This window comes from Echinops telfairi, unplaced genomic scaffold (genome assembly GCF_000313985.2).
Source record: "Echinops telfairi isolate 266 unplaced genomic scaffold, ASM31398v2 ScPeMD7_12;HRSCAF=54, whole genome shotgun sequence".
In the NCBI taxonomy this organism is placed as follows: domain Eukaryota; kingdom Metazoa; phylum Chordata; class Mammalia; order Afrosoricida; family Tenrecidae; genus Echinops; species Echinops telfairi.
Window position 1 is genome coordinate 7,711,799 of NW_022103909.1, and position 6,998 is coordinate 7,718,796.

The window sequence follows — 6,998 nt, forward strand, 5'->3', positions numbered from 1 at the left end:
ACCTTGTGCGGAGTGGGCTGGCATCCTGCGGGGCGCGGAGCGGCGGCCTGGCGCCTCCGTCCTCGCCGCTGGGGCGCCTCGGCCCCTCAGATACCGCCCCTCCTCTCCCTTACACCCTGAGACGGGGTTGGGACCCGAGGGGAAGCTGCCGCAGACCGGCACTGGGCTTCGCCTGTAGCGCAAGACGCCCTGGTTGAAACAAAGCACCAACACAGTCCCATTGAGCCTTACCCACTCCCACTGAGCCAGCCACCAGGAGAATAAGCAAGCTACTTTCCCTTTTCCAAAACATTCCTCACTTATTTTTCCCAACCACCAACAAAATTGACCCGAGTCAGCAATTTGAGGGAGTTTGTTAACCTCACCCACACCCTGGGGAGGGGACAGGGACAGACAATGACATTATTTCATTCAAAAGGGTGTACTGAGCACGTGGTTCACCTCGAGAAGACACACACTGAACAGTGGCAGCGAGTGGTTGGCTCTGGAACTCTCCTCTCCTGATGGGTGTCGCTCAAGTGGGGAGGGGAGGTTTGAAAAGTGGCCTTAGCTCCAGGTGGCCCACCATGAGATTACTTGGAACCAGATGCAAGCACCTTAATCAGAAACACAGTGCCAGGTATTTCAGCCAAACAGTCTGAGTTCTACATGAGAAAACTTCGCCTGAGAACCAGAATTGCAGGTATGTTAATTTTAATAAATCTCAAGTATCTTCACCCTGGGCAAGGAAAGATCCAGAAACTGACGGAAGGCCAAGAATGTAGGTCATCGTGACCTGAGAGTGTTTGGGGTTAGAGCACATCTACCCCTGTCATTTCTCTTTGGACAAGACGGAGCATTGACAATTAAGCCTTTTTCGGGGTATTCTAAGAATCAGAACTTCTTAATTTTTCAAAATAACGAAGCATAAAAGAAAACTCAAACCCATTTCGGTGGAGTCAATTCCAACTCATAGTAAACCATGGGACAGAATAGAAGGTTTTTGAAGGTAGTAATCTTTAGGAAGCCGACTTGTACATTTTTCTCCTGCTGAGCAAAATTTGGATTTGAATAATGTTAATGAATAGAGCATTTAAAAACAAATCAAAGCAGCAGAAGCACCTGTATGCCGTCAAGGGGATTGCACATACCATCAAGTCATCCTATAGGACCGAGTAGAACTGCCCCTCTGGGTTTCCAAACAGTCTTGACAGGAGCAGAAAGTCTTCTCTTCCTCCCACAATGACTGGAGCACAGATACTATTAAATAAGGAGCCCTACTGGTACATGGGTTAAGCATTGGACAGCTAACCCCAAGGTTGGCGGTTCAAGCTTGCCAGGTACTCAGAGAGAGAGAGAGAAAGATGCTATCAACTCCAGTCAGGACACTCTAGGGTTGGAAACCCCGTGGAGCAGTTTGCTGTTTCCTATAGAGTGGCAGGTACTTGTGCTCTAGCTTGATTTCTTGACTCTTAGGTTAACCTTGGCACTTTTTGAATAACCGGTAAACATGTATATGGAAACTCACATCTGTGATTTTGGTCAGTGATAAGCACCTAATGCCTAGTCTCATGTAATTGCCCAGTGGGAGTTATAGGTCAAAGGTCATATGAGGGCTGTATTGCAAATGCCACACAAAATACCACCCTTTGTTGTTGAATTTCAGAAGGTAATGAGAGAAAGCCAAGACTGATCCCGTTTGTTGTCGGATGCCATTGCGTTGGTTGTGACTGTACAGCAGAACAAAACACCGCCTGGTCCTGGGCCGTCCTCACAATTGTTCTTACGTTCCTGGAGAGTTCTATAGTCTGGACAGAATGGAATTTATTCACATTAAAATATGTGTAAAGCCATCCAACTATTTTAAAGTAATTTCTAAAATTGAATTTCATGGGTATCATTTTCTTTTTCTTGCTGAGAAATGAGGCATCCACTTATAAAACACTGGTAAGTATATAGATTCACAATACAATGTATGTTTTAATGTGTGATTATGTGACCCAATCCTGGCCAATGGGATCTGAGATAGCTACAGCTTCGGGGTTCAGGAACTGTTCTCTCTCACAATAAAAACAGACACCCCTTTCTTTTTCACGGGATGTGACCCTAGGAGCCCTGGTAGTATGGTGGTAACACATTGGGCTACTAGCCCCAAGAACAGCAGTTTGAAACCACCAGCAACCCTGTGGGAAAAAGATGAGATATTCGACTTTCATTAAGAGTTGTAGTCTTGGAAACCCATGGGGACAGTTCTGTCCTGTCCTGTAAGGTCGATATGAGTCAGAAAGGACTCAATGGCAGTGAGTTTGTTTTGGTTTGTGCGTGATCCTGTCTGCAAATGACTCCTGAAACCACAACAGTGGACATCTGACCACACCAGGAACAATCCTCTGAGTGAAAAGTCTCCTTGAGATTATCGAGGCCAAGAATGAACCCCAGAACTGCCCTATCTGCAGACATCCTATTCGGTGAGATAATAAGTGTCCTTAGTAATTAATTCACTTGTAATTTCATATTCGGTTTCTTGCAATAAAAATCATCCAGCTGCTGACAACCACTGGGTGACCACCAGCCTCCAGATGGCTCCAGGGATCCTTGCTTCTGAACAGTATTCAACAAGCCCCCTTCCCCCTTTACATTGAATCAGGGTTTACCTCTGGGACAGATACAATATGGTGAAAGTAATGATGGGAGACTTCCAAGGCTAGACGGTAAAGACATGGTAGCTTTTGCCTCAGTCGCTCTTAGATCACTGCTCCGGGGTAAACCATCTACCATGTTACAGATACACTCAGGCTGTGGGGAACTCAGTCAGCCTGTGGAGAAATCTTCATGGAGAGAACGCACCTGGTGAGCACGTGAAGGAACCATCTTGGAAGCAGATCTTCCAGGTTCCGGCACAGGATGACTAGACAGTCTGTCAACTGCTGATGACAGACGCGCCAAGTCAGAATCCCCCATCTGACCCCTAGACACATTGAGAAAGCATCAATGGTGGTTGTCGTTTTCATACATAAGTTTGGAGAAAATGTGTTGCAACAATGGGTGCCTAATAAGGTGTCATTCAATGCTAGAAAAGCATGCGAAATTCAGTAGGCTGCTCACAAAGGCACCGTCACTGCTTTAGGCTTAACAGCTGTGTTTTGAATACCTACCAAGCATGAGCCCAAGGATAAAATATACAGAAGGATCTAACAGCCTTCTGAGGAAGGCAGAATTGGCCAGCATTGTTATCCACATTCAAAAGACAAAAACAGTGAAATGGAGTCTGAACTCAAAGAGTATGCCACAGATCTTGACTAGAAATTAGAGCAGCATATACATCTCATCTTCCCTCCTGTATTGAGATGTTTTTGTATGAAACATTCCCTCATTCATTCAATTCAACAGATACTGTATTCAGAGTATGTGTGTGTGTGCTTGGCACTGAAGGATAAAGTCAACTGTTTTAACTCAACAAATACTTCTTAACTACTGGTTCCTCGTGGAGCTCCCATTCCAGCAAGATTTAGGAGGCAAGATGCTGGAAGGGGGAACAATTAAATGATATATTTCCATATCATGAACACTGCCATGAAGAATTAAATAGGACAACAGGGCAAATGGAGATTGGGTGCAGGAATCTTCAAAGTTTTGTGTGTGTGATTGGGTGCAGGAATCTTCAAAGTTCTGTGTGTGTGTGTGTGTGTGTGTGTGTGTGTGTGTGTGTGTTTAACGAGGGGAATGATATTAAGCTGAAGCCTAAAAGATAGAGCAAGCACACAAAGATAGGGGCAAGAAGATCTCTAGGCAGACAGCAACGTAAGTGCTAAGCCCTGAAACAGGAATGACTATGTCGTGGGACAGAAAGAAGGCAACAGGGTTGTTATATATTGCAAATATAGCCAACGAGTGGGAAAGGATGAGATAGGGAGTAGCACAACCGTGTAAGACAGTGAATCAGAACTGAGGCTTTAGGAGTCGCTGGAGGGCTTTAAACAGGCTTTATTCCTTTAAGCAAAGGGCTTGATTCCTGTTCTTAGATCATTCTTGCTATTGGGTGGAGAATGGGCTATGAGCACCTGGACTGGAAACAGGGAGGCAAATTCCGCTGTGGCTCTTCTTTGGCTCCAGGAGATAAATGGAGGTACAAGTGGCTTGAGCTGTCGAGAGAGCAGTAGGAATGTTAAGAACTAGCAAGATTCTGAATATAGAAGTAGGGTCCTCAAGACTTTCTGATGGGATAGATGTTTCAAGAGAGAGGACTACCTGACTTCTTGGTTTGGGACCTGAGTTCTCCAATGAATGGTGGTGGTATTTTTCTAAGTTGGAAAGATTGGGGAAAAGAACCGTTTGGGTAGGGAAATAAGAGTTCTAGTTCAGTTAGTCAAAGATAAGATACCAAAACTCCAAAAACTCATTGCCATGAAGATTCCACCTCAGAGCAACTCTTTAAGACAAATCAGAACTGTCCCTGGGGGTTTCTGTGGCGTAAAGATTTCCAGAAACCAAAAAACCTCATTTTTCTCCTGCAGGGTACCTGGTAGGTTTGAATTGCTGGGCTTCAAGTTAGCAGCCAGACTTCTACAATCCGCCAAGGTTCCTTTAGAGCAGCAGTTCTCAACTTTGGGTTGCAACCCCTTTGGGGGTCGAATGACCCTTTCACAGGGGTTGCCCAACTCATAACAGTAGCAAAATGACAGTGATGAAGTAGCAACGCAAATAATTTTATGTTTGGGGGGTCACCACCACATGAGGAACTGTATGAAAGGGTAGCGGCATGAGGAAGGTTGAGAACCATTGCTTTAGAGTTAAGGTAGATGCCTTTTAAACAATATGTTTTCCCCTGGTCATTCAGAAACTCAAAAAATATTTGTTGCTGCTTCCTCCTCCTCCTTTTTTCTTTCATTCAGCAAATTCATCTGAGACTGCTCACTAGGTTCTAGAAGTGGCAGTGATTGAAACTGGTTAAATTCCTGTCCTCATAAAGTGTATACCCTAGTGAGGGAGACAAACAATCAACACACAAACAAGTAAATATGTGAAAATAACTTTAGATAGTTGTAACTACTCTGGCTTAAAAAAACACATTTAATTCATCCACTTATTCAAAAATCACTTTTTTTAAAACAAATGATTGAGCTAGAGTGATTAGCCAGATTCTGCCCTAAGAAAATACTAATATACAGTCGTGCACAGACAAGACAAAATATAGTATTACAAATGGATACTAATAAAGAACTAAATTCAAAGTAGAACAAGGTTCATTGTGAGCAGAAACATCAAGGCTGCATGGGAGCTCCACAGTAAGGTAGAATGTAGACAAATGGGATCGGCATGGAAGAGGACATTTTAAGAAGTGGGGGAAATGTTTTTCATGGAAAGCACTGAGTGATACGTTTTGGCAAAAGCATAGGGTCTGTGGAAGGAAATCTGTTTCAGAGTCAATGACACCAACAGGGAGTGACTTTAAAAACATCAAACCTTTCTGCCACATCATTTCTATGGGCCGGGAATCTGGGGTAGGCTTAGCTGGGACCTCTGGCTAAGGTATGACTGGGCTCCCCTCATCTCAAGGTTTGATTGGGCAGGAGATGATTTAAAGTTTATTCATGTGACTATTGGTCGGCCTTGGGTCCTGGGCAGACTTTTGCCAGCGACTTCAGACCACGTAGCTCTCCATGGGACAGTGCACAAGATGGCTGCTGATTTCCCTGAAAGCACATGAGGGAGGGAGGGAAGCAGGAAGAGAGAATGCATTATTGTGCAAAATGTAAGCCAGAATCCCACCCCACGCCCCCTTTAATAGTCTAATCCTAGAAGTGACACGCTCTCTCTGTTGCTCAGTTCTGTTCACTAGAAGCAGTGGGCTTCAGTACACCGATGTAGTGAGGATGGTGCAGAACGTAGCAGTGGCTCATCCTGCTGTACATAGGGTCTCTGAACGGGAGTCGCCTCAAAGGCACCTAACAGCAGCAGCAGCATTCACTAGAAGCAAGTCATTAGATCCAGCCCACAGTCAAAAGAAAGGGATTACAAATGGGCATGAATACCAGAGGTGCGATGCTTTGGGGGCAGCAAGGGATAAAGGATGATTAGTCTGGGAAGACAGCCTGGGCCATACAAGAGAAAACTGAATACCAACTCAGGAGCTTTAAACGATTCCATTGGAAACAGAGGTAGGGAGAAGTTAATTTAATGTGTAAAGTTACTGGCTGCAAATTCAATAGAATGTTCAATAGAATGCTGCCGATCATCCTAAAGACCAGCAGGCTAGCAAGAAATTGAGAAGGCAAACTAGTTACACACCTCACACACCAACCCCATCCATTCCTAGTTTATCAGTTGGTAATGACCACATGCCTAGAGAAGACTGGTATCTACTACCACTAAAAACTTCTAATGACCTACTTGGACAGGACATTCCTGAAAATTCAAAGTTGACAACTGATATTTATAACTGTTTTCCTGTCTTAAGAGTGGTGATAAGGTTTGCTCTCAGTAGCTTTCAAACTGTTTTCACATGAGACCACAGTAAGAAATACATTTTACTTAGGGGAGGGTGTGGGTAGAGAAAGGGGAATTGATCACAAGGTTCAACCTAGAACCCCCTCCTAGGGGGACGAATAATGGAAAAGTGGGTGAGGGGCGACAGAGGATGATGTAAGATATGGAAAAAATAATCTATAACTTATCAAGGGTTCATGAGGGAGGAGAGTGGGCGATGAAGGGGGAAGAAATGGGGAGCTGAAGAAGAAGAAATGGGGCTCAAGTGAGAAGAGAATGCTTTGAAGATGATGACGGCATATGTGCAAATGTACTTGACACATTGGAGGAATATATAGATTGTGAAAAGAGATGTAAGAGCCCCAAACAAAAGTATTAAAAAAGAAAGAAATATGTTTTACATCACAACTCAGAATAACACTTGGCATGATTATATATGTCATAGCAGTTTGCTTAAAATTTTCTGTACCTGGTGACACTACAGTAAGCGTTGGACTGCTGTCCTTAAGGTTGGCAGTTCAAACCCACCAGCC

The 6,998-nt window shown here is 44.1% G+C and overlaps 1 long non-coding RNA gene across 1 annotated transcript; it reads left to right on the plus strand.

The window, feature by feature from the left end:
- Nucleotides 1–154: 154 nt before the first annotated feature.
- Nucleotides 155–1,837, plus strand: LOC123521368. The gene is made up of 2 exons (XR_006679819.1): nucleotides 155–682; nucleotides 1,646–1,837. It is a non-coding gene; the product is annotated as an uncharacterized LOC123521368 (long non-coding RNA).
- Nucleotides 1,838–6,998: the final 5,161 nt, after the last annotated feature.